Source organism: Phoenix dactylifera, chromosome 4, assembly GCF_051530095.1.
Source record: "Phoenix dactylifera cultivar Ajwa chromosome 4, Ajwa_hap1_PhDact_Kaust_v1.1, whole genome shotgun sequence".
In the NCBI taxonomy this organism is placed as follows: domain Eukaryota; kingdom Viridiplantae; phylum Streptophyta; class Magnoliopsida; order Arecales; family Arecaceae; genus Phoenix; species Phoenix dactylifera.
The window spans coordinates 8,864,330-8,878,508 of record NC_143193.1 but is presented as its reverse complement, the minus strand read 5'-3'; the positions used below and the strand labels follow the sequence as shown (position 1 = coordinate 8,878,508).

The 14,179-nt window shown below is 42.6% G+C and overlaps 1 long non-coding RNA gene across 1 annotated transcript; it reads right to left on the bottom strand.

The window, feature by feature from the left end:
* Positions 1-1,244: 1,244 nt before the first annotated feature.
* Positions 1,245-2,670, bottom strand: LOC149753635 (uncharacterized). Its single transcript, XR_016400202.1, has 2 exons — positions 1,508-2,670; positions 1,245-1,296 (listed from the first exon to the last, which is right to left on the bottom strand). It is a non-coding gene; the product is annotated as an uncharacterized LOC149753635 (long non-coding RNA).
* Positions 2,671-14,179: the final 11,509 nt, after the last annotated feature.

The window sequence follows — 14,179 nt, the reverse complement described above, 5'->3', positions numbered from 1 at the left end:
TTGTCTGGCTTCAGCATCCCCGAGGGTAATCAAAGAAGAGCCTCCTGCTCTGGATGACTCCTCCAAGCATGCCCTTTAATAGCCACGTCCATATCCTTCGAGAGTGTCTCTATAATATGATGGGTGAGATCACGTGTACTCACGTAGTAAACCGTGCGTTATAAATAGAGTAAATGCTTTAGTAACGTATGAACCTTCGGCAGAAGAGTGGCCAAGATGATGTCCATCCCTTGTACATATACCGAGTTTTAAATTGGCACCAAACGGACTACCTGGTTGTGGGTTACACATTGGATGGAGTTATCTATGTTAACAGAGCTTTCACAGTTCTTGTACATGGGCTTTGTGGATTGGATAGGTCAAAGATATGTCAATTTGTTACAAGTTGGCTGGAGAAGCTGTTAATTTGTACGAGTTTAGGATTCACACGCACTATGTGCACCTCATGGATTGGTTAAAGTTCAATTATTTGCATTTGGGTACATATAGGTTTGACGGAGAAAAGGTTTGTGTGAGCAAAGGGTTCATGCCTCTTGTGCATCTCATGTGTTGGGTAAATATTATTATTTAAATTGGGAAATGCCATGGAAGCGCTGTTTGTTCTGGCGAAGGATTCACGTTTCTTTTGCGGTTCATGGTTTTGATAAGGTGGAAGGATTCGATTTTACTTTATAGTACTGTAAGGATCCGTATGAGTGCGAACAACCACCGATCTCACTCAATCTCCACGATTCTCATGGCGATAAGCGAGCCACAACCCTATTTGGAAACTACTATAAATCTCCATTTTTTGCCTACATAGGACCACCACCGAGCCTCTCCTCTCTCCCTTCCCTCCTTCTCCTCCTCCTCTCATAGCCGGTGTGACGCCCTAGCCGAGCCCATCCGAAGTTTTTCCAATGGCCTTGTTTTTTCTTTGTTCTGAGATTGGTTTCTTGCTGCCGCCGCTGCTTCCGCGACCACCACACTGTCTGTCGATGAGTTCCACGCCACGACTTCTTCATTGGCCAAGGAAACTGCCTCTAAGGCAGCTAGGGGGGCACAACCCTCCTTCTTTTCCCTCCTCTGCTTCTTCTGTGTTCACGCTTAGAAATTTTTTTAAAGTTTTATTTCAGTTTTACTATAATATTTCAGTTATATTTTATTTATATAATTCTGTAGGCTATATTGTGTTGATTTTTAATGCTCTTCTTAATTTCCTTTTTTTTTTATGTTAAAGAGAAGAAAAATCATAAACATAATCCTTGATGGTTAAGGATTTCAGGCAGTTCCATGTTGCAGTGCCTTATAAGGACCCTGGATAAGTAAATACAAGAAATGTCACAAGATTATAGTCTTCTATATTAAATGACTATAACATCGTATGACTGTGTGCATTTGATAAGATAGACACTTAACCTCTAAAATATCAGAAAAAAAAGCCTAAATCAAGGTTTGTGAAACCTAAAAGGCTTTTTTTTTGCGAAACAAATCTTACTGATTGGCTCCTCCTGTAGTGAAGATTTACCTTGGCAGCCACTAAATTAGAACCCCCTTTGTAAGGGCCCAAATTATGCCATATGCCTAGCAACCTCCTTCTTGTGCTACCGGTCATTCAAAATTTCCTGTATGGCAGCTTGAGTCCGGGTCTTCTCCATGTTATCTGGATTTAGCACCTTATAATCCTCCCAGTCCTTGGTTGACATGATGGTTGCTTAGTTGCTCAATGATCAATCTCTATTCGTCTTGGCCCTTTCTTGCTCTCCTTGAAGTCATGAAAGTGCTTTTAAATAGGTTGATGGAGCTCTTGAGGACACTTCTTACAGGTAGCTATATCAGGGTAACCACTTGTTAGATGTTGCTTCAGTCGACGTGGGATTCAACACGGAGCAAGGAGAAAATGAATGGGGTAAGGATGGATCGCGGGAAACTCGGAAGGAAGATTGGAATCGATCCAGGTTGGATGAAGGGTTGATTAGTTTGTTCGGTTTGAAGATTTTATTCAGCTGGGAAGAAGTTCATGTGGCTGGGAACAGGGGATGATGAATCGGTTGAAGATGCCGATGGGAAGAGGATGAGGATGCTAGGATTTGGATTCGGAGTGTGGAGTTGGGAGGTTGGTTGTGCTTCCGTTGGCTGGAGATCTGGAAGATGGGCGTGAGATAAGGATAAACTTGGAACAAGATGAGAGCTGGGAAATGTGATCCGAGAAGATAAACTTGGGAAAGAATGGGAATAGGAACAGGGGAAGCGGAACGGCTGGGAAGTTGAGTTCCTAGGATTCTTTTTGATATGGATGAAGGGAAGAAATGATTCGTGAGCTGGGAGTTTGGTTGGATTTGTGAGGTGCGGGAGATCACAAGTGGTCGCTGTGATGTGGAGCAATGTATGCGGATGGGAAGGAAGCAGAGGAGGCTGTGAACGGTGGATAAGAACTGAAGTCGGTTGGGAGATGATGAGGTTTCGGATGCTGGATTTGTTCTGAAGAAGGGATAAGAGAGGCTTTGATTTGCGGTTGGCTTGGTTCTGACTAGGACACGGAGCAGGGGAAGACATGGAAGCTTGATCTCTGAGCACTAAAAAGGGTGACGTAGATACGGGTTCAGCTGTAAACGCGACTTGCACACATTAGTTCAGACATCATCCCAATTAATTCGACTTGACCTGCACACATTAGACTTAACCAATAAAATCAAGCAAAATCGAATTATTTTTAATAATGCAATGATGAAGGGGAACACATTTTCTTATGTTAAATTTAAAATATGTGCAAGAAAAATAATGATAAGTGCGGTATAAAATAGTTAAATATATATATTATTTAGCACTTATCACCTATAAAATGGCGTATTTGGGAGAGTCATCCAGAGCAAGAAACTCACCTTTGGTGACTTGAAGTGATGCTGAAGACATGCTGTCTTCTCCCTTTCCATAGGACATTCCCATGCTTAGAAGCTCTAACCCATTATAAGTGGGCATCTAAGATGAAAAGGTTTAAACAGCATGATATCATCTTTGGGTGTGTTTGTTAACTTTCGAATTGAAATAAACAACTTGAGCTCCCACTTGACATTGTTTAATGTCATATATATATATATATATATATATATATATAATATGTTGAATTTTACTTCCAATTAGAGGGTCATTGGCACTTTCATTGTGATGAAACTTTAATGACATTGGGGCTGTTCAGAAGACATAGAAACAATTGCATGAGGGATGGAATAACAAATATTATGCCTCAATACTCCGAACATGCATATAGCAAAGCGGGGTTTCATTCCTTCTATCTTTCTACAAACCTCAAGTTCTTGGAACATGTCAGTAATCATTCAATGTATAAACTACAAATGATAATTAAGGAAACATGAAATCCTTTATTAAATTCACTTGTGTACTAGCAACTCAATTTAGTCATGCCTGATGACAGCTTTACCAGAGGGAAGGAAAAAAAACAAAAGCAAAATAGCAAATCGATCAATCAATTTGCCAGCAACAGTGTAGTCTATATTCAGAATCTAGCTTTTACACTTTCCTGTAAAAACAAATGAAAAAACACTCTCTAATAACTAGTTCTATACCTCACCAAAACCGCTAAGAAAGATTTGCAGTACTCCAAGAGAAGTCCATCCTTGCCGTGCTTAGGTTTCCATCATTTTGTTGTTCTTTGACTTCAAGTAACCAATTGCGAAGCAAGAAAGGATGTCTGCCATCCTTCAGCACTATGTGGTTACTCCTTGCCTGAGAGTCTGAGACCTAAATGAAGTGCTTCCCTTTCATCTTCCCTTCTCATGAGAAGAGATCTCCGCTTCCCATCTCACAATGGGAATCTCTGGTACAATCATCTTAGGTACGGATGGTATGAGACTGCTCACAAAAGAATGCCTTCCTTTATCCTCCAGTGGCATACTAGACGCCCAGAATGGTTGGGCTAGATGTTTGGGCATGAAGGTTTCCCAAGGAAATGGAGAAGATTGTGTGGCTTCAGCATCCCCGAGGGTAATCAAAGAAGAGCCTCCTGCTCTGGATGACTCCTCCAAGCATGCCCTTTTATAGCCACGTCCATATCCTTCGAGAGTGTCTCTATAATATGATGGGTGAGATCACGTGTACTTACGTAGTAGACCGTATGCGTTATAAATAGAGTAAATGCTTTAGTAACGTATGAACCTTCGGCAGAAGAGTTGCCAAGATGATGTCCATCCCTTGTACATATATCTAGTTTTAAATTGGCACCAAACAGACCACCTGGTTGTGGGTTCCACATTGGATGGAGTTATCTATGTTAACAGAGCTTTCACAGTTCTTGTACGTGGGCTTGGTGGATTGGATAGGTCCAAGATATGTCAATTTGAGTGGTTACAAGTTGGCTGGAGAAGTCATTAATTTGTACGAGTTTAGGATTCACACCAACTATGTGCACCTCATGGGTTGGTTAAAGTTCAATTATTTGCATTTGGGTACATATAGCTTTGACGGAGAAGAAGGTTTGTGTGAGCAAAGGGTTCATGCCTCTTGTGCATCTCATGTGTTGGGCAAGTATGATTATTTAAATTGGGAAATACCGTGCAAGCTGTTTGTGCTATGTGCTAGCGAAGGATTCACGTTTCTTTTGCAGTTCATGGTTGGATAAGGTGGAAGGATTTGAATTTACTTTATAGTACTGCAAGGATCCGTATGAGCGCGAACAGCCGCCGATCTCACTCAATCTCCACGATTCTCATGGTAGTGAGCGAGCCACAACCCTATTCGGAAACTCCTATAAATCTCCCTTTTTTGCCTACATAGGTCCACCACCAAGCCTCTCCTCCCTCCCTTCCCTCCTCCTCCTTCTCTCATGGCCGATGTGACGCCCTAACCGAGCCCATCAGAAGTTTTTCCTGTGGCCTTGTTTTTTCTTTGTTCTGAGATCGGTTTCGAGCTGCCGCCGCTGCTTTCGCGACCGCCACACTATCTGTCGATGAGTTCCACGCCACGACTTCTTCATTGGCCAAGGAAACTGCCTCTAAGGTAGCTAGGGGGGCACAACCCTCCTTCTTTTCCCTCCTCTGCTTCTTCTGTGTTCACGGCCACTCCTCTATTCTGAGCCAAGTAATTGGCTCATTTTCGCCGGCTGTGACACCTCGCTGCTGGCCGTGCCTCCGTGAGTCGCTGGTCGGGCCACCTTCAGGCCATCGGCCATCCTTTCCTCTCCTCTCCTCTCCTTCCTCTCTTCCTTCTTTTCCTTCTTCCTCCATGTTCAACAGGATGAAAAAATTTATATTGGGTCGTGTTCATGTACTTGGGCCGACTTCATCCATTTGGGCCACGTTGGGCCGAGTTCATCCATTTGGGCCACGTTGGGCCGAGTTCATCCATTTGGGCCGTGTTGGGACGTGTCAATTTGCTTGGGCCTAATTCATCCATTGGGGCCGTGTTCATCAATTTGGGCCCACTTCATTCATTTTGGGCTGTGTTGGGCCATGCCTATTGTAAAAACCAAAAAAAAAAAAAGAAAAAAAAAGAGGTTAACGGGCCGGCCCGAAAAGACCGGACCCGTATCCCTCTTATGATCGTGCCCTAGGCACGATCGTGGAGGAAGCCTTGCAGGGGGGAGGCGGCGGCGTGAGGGGAGGCCGGTCATCGGGGGAGGCGACTCGCCGGAGGAGACCAAACACCGGAGTGGAGACGGAGCGCCGAGATCTGGCCGGCCGTGGGGGAAAACTCTAAAGCCTTTCCTTCGGAGAAGACCCTCCACAGATCGGTGATTTGTTCACGGATTCTTCCATCCATCTCTTGCCGGAAAGGTCGCCGGAGCACGTCGTCGGACCGAGGTAAGTGGGGCTCCCTTCCTTATGCTTTATTTTCTGGACTTAGGGCGATGATGGGGATTTGGCCGGTGAGATCGTCGGAGAAGGATCCGAAACAGGGGTACCCTGTTTCGGCTTCTCTTTTCGGATCTTGCCACCGGCCGTCGGCCGCCGGGATTGGCCGAGGTCCATGGCAGTGGGGTGGTCGGGATAGAGGAGATTTGGAGTAGGGTTCTAGGGCTTTGATTGGAGATGGGGGATGGCGGATCCGAGGCCTTCCTCCTCGTGATCCCGTCCCTTCCTCCTCTCCCTCCGCGTGGGTTGGCCACCGGCGGCGACGACAGCGGTCGGGGGGAAGGCAGCTTGGGTTGCCGTCGGGTGTGGGGGGAGAGAGGCTGAGCCACCACCTCGGTGGTTCATCTGTTGATGATGGAGGGGAGGGAAGAAAGAAAGAAAGAAAGAAAGAAAGAAGAAGAAAAAAAAAAAGAAGGAGAAGAGAAAAGAAGAAGAAGAGGAGGAGACCTCTTCTTCTCTCTTTCTCTTGGCTAGCCACCATCGCCGGCGACTGCAGCAGGGGCGGCCGGCAATGGTCCGGCCAGTAGTGGCCGAGGTGTGTTGGGTTGGGGAAGGAGAGGGCAGCCACCATGGCTATCGCCCTTGGATCAAAAAGATTTGAAGAAGGGAGATGTATTCCCAACCATGAAGAGAGAGGAATCATCCCTTTCTCTTGATCTCTTCACCGGGACCGGCCATCGTCGCCGGCATGGCTGCGGCCACGGCTGGCAACAACACAGGCCGGTGGTACAAGGGTGGGAGTCGGGCCACCCCGACTGCCCTAGATCTGGAGGGATTGAGATATTTGGGGACCTGATGATGGACCCCATAGCAGATGTGAATTATAGTTTTGAATATTTAAATATTAAATGATTTAGTTTGTGATTGTAATTGATGCTGTAGGGGAGGAGACAGTGGTGCCAGGAGGTTTTGATCAGGGGACTCAGCACCCCAGCGCGTAGGTTGTGATTTGGACTGTGTTTAAGTCAGTCTACAATTTCTGTAAGAATCCCTACATCTGAGCACTTCTATGCATATATTGATTTATCGTTGGATTTATTTATGGTTTTGATGTTATTGCTTGTGAGTTGATATGATACATATGAGACGAATTTTTAGCAACATATTTTCATTATTATGTTGTTATTGTTTATGAGTTGATGCGGCACCTATGAGGCGTGCATGTTGTTTATAATGAAAATATTGAGATAAATTCATTTGGGAAGAAATAACATATTTTTTGAAAATTTATGAAAATATGTGATGTGATGGGAATGTGATTGAACATGTAAAACTAGACATGTAATATGGGTTGGACTAACCTTGTCATGAGATAGCCTCTACGAGCTTATGTGTAGGATAGCGGCCACGAGCTGATGCGTGGGATAGCCTCCACGGGCTTACGCGTGGGATAGCCTCTACGAGCTTATGCGTAGGATAGCCTCCACGGGCTTACGCGTGGGATAGCTGCCACGAGCTTATGCGTGGGATTTGTGCAGTCTTGGACTGGGACATGATCTTGGTTAGTCCAACGCCAGAAATGAAAAGTTTGAAAACTTTGGAATTTGAGTAATACAGGAATGGATCACATAATGTGAAAAAGGATTTGTGTATATGTACTGATTACATATATTTGTTGTTTGTTGAGCTTTTGAAATGATGAAATGATATATATATTTTGATACTTGATTATTTTATGATTTTGTTGTGTGTGGCTGTTGGGATTCTTACTGGCCTGAAAAGCTCATACTACACTTCCATTTTTTTTCAGAGGCACTGGATTCGTAGAATCTGTCGGATGGGACAAGAAGTGAGCTCGATCTGGAGTCAGACTGCTAGATAGTTAGAAGTCAATTTATCTTTTATTTATGGACATTTGAAATTATGTAATAAATCAGTACATTGTAGCTGAATTTGATTGAATTACATCAATCTTTGATTTTGGCATTTATGGAATTATTGGAATTGTTGTTTATCTTAGGCCTTGCATGATCTTTAGGGCATTGCTCTAGGGCTCATGCGGCCGGTCGCGTGCCGGACCCGGGTGACAGGTTCGGGGCGTAACAGAGTGGTATCAGAGCTTAAGGTTAAGGTATCCTAGGGTTTATGTTCAGGTGAGTATCATTGGAGAATTATGATAGAAAAATTATCAGAGATTTGGTTTATAATCACTTGAGATTGTAACAAGAATGATATTATAATCTAAGGTTTAAGACCACTAGGGACTGTGGCTTTAGTGGCATTAAAGTTTGAGGTTTAAGATTATTGGAAAATGTGACCAGTTGGAATCTGAGCATATGTTTAAGATCACTAGGGATCGTGACAGAAATATATCATAGCTTAAGGTTATGATCACTTTGGACATGATAATTAAATTCAGTGCTTAAGCTGTAAGATCACTGGGCATTGTGATAAAATGTATGCATCGGTTTGGTTTTCGATGCATACGGAAGGAAAGTATAAATTGTCTTTGATCATGATAAGAGAGGTTTGACCTAAGATAAGTGTAGGTTAACAATGGTATATCGAGTATACCATGTTCAGATATTATTTAAATGATTTGAAAGTTCAAATTTGATGTGGGTTTTGATGTGATCATACTTTTGGTTTTGCTGCTAATTATTAGAGTGGGATTTGTACGTTGATTTAGTATTGGAGTAAGCTAAGGAGATTTCATAATATTGAAAGGAATGTTCTTCGAAGTTGAAAATGCATGTGGATTATATCTGATATTGGCATGTTGGATATTGCAAATAGGTCTATTTTCTATAGATGTATTTGATTATTTTGAGGCCATAGAGTATGCATATTGATGGGAGAATTCTAATTATTTGAATTCTCATGTTTGGATTGGGCTACTGGATTTTACTTATAATTGTAGAAGACTATTTGATGTGTTAATTTAAAACTCAAGCCTAGGTTTAAGATTTGAGCAGGGATCTTTTGTCGTTGTTGATGAAGCCACTAATAAATGTCATATTGAGTAGAGACTTCGGTCATGAGATGCTTACATGAATTATCATATATAGCATTACTGATGGATGTTAAGAATCTTGGTGAAGGAAGATCTGGAGATCGATCGAGTTAAATTCTAGTGTATTGGCTCAATGACTCCTAAACCATGGAATTTGAAGTAAATCTTTTTGAAAGAAGATCAACGTAGATTGTTTAATCGAATTGCTGAGGAAATCCACGGTTAACTTATTTTAAATTAAACCTAGATATTTTGAATTCTAAAATGGAAGTGAAGATCATGTAGTGACCATAAACTTGATTAATGCCTTGGGGGTTAGTTATGGTAAGTATACTCTATATAAATCGAGAACAAAAAGATCTAGAGGTTTTGCTCTAGTTCTACTTGAAAATTTAAAATTTGGATTTTCTTAGTCACGATGCAAAATGATAGTTTGGACAGAAATCATTTTGTGACTTTAGAGAATTTGATGAGTTAGATCAGAGTGCGCAGCGGAAGTGTAGTGGTTTGAGTTATTTTGAAACCGATTAGAAAAAGAAAAAAAAATAATAATGATAATACCTTGATCTGAGGGGTATTATTATGGAAGATTTGAGTTAGTTTTCTAGTAGAGGGGAATGTGGTTGATTCTTTGCCTACTGGAAGTAGTTATGGGCTCTCCTATTTTTGATAATTCTAAGAAGAATTTTGGGGCATCTCAAATTTAGCATTCACGGATTGATAGCTCTGTGATTAAGTTTGGGCCTGGAATGTTTTAACATGGATCTCTTATTTGTTGGAATGATGTGGGAGAAAGAAAAGAAAAATGATTATAGAATATTAAGAGCATTTGATACTAAAGATTTCTCCTATTTCTGTCAAGCCAATTATTATCTCTGGGTAGAATTAAGAGAAATTAATTTCTTGGGATATAATTATGGCATTTTAATCCAAGGTTGGGAGTTTGGAATTCTTTTGAAGGAGATCAAAAGAACTTACTACGTGTGGTAAATAGAAAGGATCAAGTTTCGAGATGCTGTAATTTTTGTTTGTCAAAATCTTGTGAGTAGGTACTCCGAGAGGGAGACTATTTGAAATATCAGGAATGATATAATGGATGCATATTTTTTTAAAGTTTGAGGCTTCAAGTAAGTTAATTTCGAGGACGAAATTTTTTTAAGGGGGAGAGAATGTAAAAACCCAAAAAAAAAAAAGAAAAAAAAAGAGGTTAACGGGCCGGCCCGAAAAGACCGGACCCGTATCCCTCTTATGATCGTGCCCTAGGCACGATCGTGGAGGAAGCCTTGCAGGGGGGAGGCGGCGGCGTGAGGGGAGGCCGGTCATCGGGGGAGGCGACTCGCCGGAGGAGACCAAACACCGGAGTGGAGACGGAGCGCCGAGATCCGGCCGGCCGTGGGGGAAAACTCTAAAGCCTTTCCTTCGGAGAAGACCCTCCACAGATCGATGATTTGTTCACGGATTCTTCCATCCATCTCTTGCCGGAAAGGTCACCGGAGCACGTCGTCGGACCGAGGTAAGTGGGGCTCCCTTCCTTATGCTTCATTTTCTGGACTTAGGGCGGTGATGATGGGGATTTGGCCGGTGAGATCGTCGGAGAAGGATCCGAAACAGGGGTACCCTGTTTCGGCTTCTCTTTTCGGATCTTGCCGCCGGCCGTCGGCCGCCGGGATTGGCCGAGGTCCATGGCAGTGGGGTGGTCGGGATAGAGGAGATTTGGAGTAGGGTTCTAGGGCTTTGATTGGAGATGGGGGATGGCGGATCCGAGGCCTTCCTCCTCGTGATCCCGTCCCTTCCTCCTCTCCCTCCGCGTGGGTTGGCCACCGGCGGCGACGACAGCGGTCGGGGGGAAGGCAGCTTGGGTTGCCGTCGGGTGTGGGGGGAGAGAGGCTGAGCCACCACCTCGGTGGTTCATCTGTTGATGATGGAGGGGAGGGAAGAAAGAAAGAAAGAAAGAAAGAAAGAAGAAGAAAAAAAAAAAGAAGGAGAAGAGAAAAGAAGAAGAAGAGGAGGAGACCTCTTCTTCTCTCTTTCTCTTGGCTAGCCACCATCGCCGGCGACTGCAGCAGGGGCGGCCGGCAATGGTCCGGCCAATAGTGGCCGAGGTGTGTTGGGTTGGGGAAGGAGAGGGCAGCCACCATGGCTATCGCCCTTGGATCAAAAAGATTTGAAGAAGGGAGATGTATTCCCAACCATGAAGAGAGAGGAATCATCCCTTTCTCTTGATCTCTTCACCGGGACCGGCCATCGTCGCCGGCATGGCTGCGGCCACGGCTGGCAACAACACAGGCCGGTGGTACAAGGGTGGGAGTCGGGCCACCCTGACTGCCCTAGATCTGGAGGGATTGAGATATTTGGGGACCTGATGATGGACCCCATAGCAGATGTGAATTATAGTTTTGAATATTTAAATATTAAATGATTTAGTTTGTGATTGTAATTGATGCTGTAGGGGAGGAGACAGTGGTGCCAGGAGGTTTTGATCAGGGGACTCAGCACCCCAGCGCGTAGGTTGTGATTTGGACTGTGTTTAAGTCAGTCTACAATTTCTGTAAGAATCCCTACATCTGAGCACTTCTATGCATATATTGATTTATCGTTGGATTTATTTACGGTTTTGATGTTATTGCTTGTGAGTTGATATGATACATATGAGACGAATTTTTATCAACATATTTTCATTATTATGTTGTTATTGTTTATGAGTTGATGCGGCACCTATGAGGCGTGCATGTTGTTTATAATGAAAATATTGAGATAAATTCATTTGGGAAGAAATAACATATTTTTTGAAAATTTATGAAAATATGTGATGTGATGGGAATGTGATTGAACATGTAAAACCAAACATGTAATATGGGTTGGACTAACCTTGTCATGAGATAGCCTCTACGAGCTTATGCGTAGGATAGCGGCCACGAGCTGATGCGTGGGATAGCCTCCACGGGCTTACGCGTGGGATAGCCTCTACGAGCTTATGCGTAGGATAGCCTCCACGGGCTTACGCGTGGGATAGCTGCCACGAGCTTATGCGTGGGATTTGTGCAGTCTTGGACTGGGACATGATCTTGGTTAGTCCAACGCCAGAAATGAAAAGTTTGAAAACTTTGGAATTTGAGTAATACAGGAATGGATCACATAATGTGAAAAAGGATTTGTGTATATGTACTGATTACATATATTTGTTGTTTGTTGAGCTTTTGAAATGATGAAATGATATATATATTTTGATACTTGATTATTTTATGATTTTGTTGTGTGTGGTTGTTGGGATTCTTACTGGGCTGGAAAAGCTCATACTACACTTCCATTTTTTTTCAGAGGCACTGGATTCGTAGAATCTGTCGGATGGGACAAGAAGTGAGCTCGATCTGGAGTCAGACTGCTAGATAGTTAGAAGTCAATTTATCTTTTATTTATGGACATTTGAAATTATGTAATAAATCAGTACATTGTAGCTGGATTTGATTGAATTATATCAATCTTTGATTTTGGCATTTATGAAATTATTGGAATTATTGGAATTGTTGTTTATCTTAGGCCTTGCATGATCTTTAGGGCATTGCTCTAGGGCTCATGCGGCCGGTCGCGTGCCGGACCTGGGTGATGGGTTCGGGGCGTGACAGCTATTGTGGGCCAAATTTGGGTCCAGTTCAATCATTTGGGGCCATGTTGAGATGTGCCTATTGTAGGCCAAATTTGAGCCTTGTTCGATCATTGTGGGCCATGTTCGGCTGTGCCCATTGTGGGCTAAATTTGGGACCCAATTCAGTCATTTTGGGCCATTTTTGGCCGTGTCTATTATGAGCCAAGTTTGGGCCCTAATCATTCTATTGGGACATATCTGGTGTACCTTAGAGGTAAGCATGATATGCAAATCAAAGTTTTTTTCTTTCCTATCTGTTTACACTTCATCCACCAGAATTCCTATAACACATTAATTTGGTTCTATGATCTACAATTGCAAAATTGTTAGTTTGCCCTAAATTGAAACTTACCCTATTATGAAGCAGCACACATCTTTGTGGGCCTTTTATTTTTGGAGGTGAAAGAGTATATTCAACTTTAGAAATTGACGAATTAGTTTTCCTTAAGGTTTTGAATTATAGCCAAAACCAATCTGTTCTAAGGCCAAATTGAAACTAATCCCTCAGTTTAGATTTTGATCACCTGTTTAGGTCCATCTTCCATGGTTTGGGCCAATTTCGGCTGAAACTGATTGAAACATTAGAGATTTTTTTAAAGTTTTATTTCAGTTTTACTATAATATTTCAGTTATATTTTATTTATATAAGTCTGTAGGCTATATTGTGTTAATTTTTAACGCTCTTCTTTCCTTTTTTTTTAATGTTAAAGAGAAGAAAAACAATAAACATAACCCTTGATGGTTAAGGATTCCAAGCAGTTCCTTGTTGCAGTGCCTTATAAGGACCCTGGATAAGTAAATACAAGAAATGTCACAAGATTATGGTCTTCTATATAAAATGACTATAACATCGTATGACTGTGTGCATTTGATAAGATAGACACTTAACCTCTAAAATAATAGAAAAAAGGCCCAAATCAAGGTTTGTGAAACCGTAAGGCTTTTTTTTTTGCGAAAGGATGCTGTATCTGAGCAGCTGAAATGTTGATTCTTGTTAGTACATATGATATCTGACCACAGGGTGCTGGACAGAGCTCTCAAGGCGTTAGCGGTGGTATTGGTGTGCAAGGGCAGTATGCCCCTGCAGCTGTCCTGGGCAGTGGGCTTGCACAGCCACGCCCAACAGGTATGGCTCCACAACCTGTACCTGTTGGAGGTCCAGCTGATCTCCTGCAGGGCTATGCGGTCGACGACGAGGAAGCAATGAAGCTACGAGCAGAGAGAGGGGCCAGAGCTGGAGGATGGACCATTGAGCTGGGCAAGAGGAGGGCAATCGAGGAAGCGTTCAGCAGCATTTGGATATAAACTTCTGGACAAGAGGCAAGGATTGGTCTGGGAATGCAAGCAGAAAAAAGAATGAACTTTATATAAAATATGTTTACATGTTATAAATTCACCACAGCTACCAGGCCTATTCGATGATAATTTATTTTGCATCCCGTCAGAAGGGAGAATTCTGAGATTGTGGCAAAGTTTTGTAAGTGGTTCCTTTGCAAATTGGTTGAAGTATTGTAGTTTTGTTGGCTCATTCAAAATGAAATTTCTATTCTACAGGTATCCTTCATATACTGACATGTAGTGTAACTTTTTCTTGTCCATAACTAAGACAATTAAGTTTGATCTTCAATAAGGTAAGAAGGATGTTTTTATTATTTTTTAAAATTTACCTCTCTTATTTCTCAGTGGTTATCTAAACGACCTAAATATCCTCTTTCACGCATACAACCTTAATTGGTG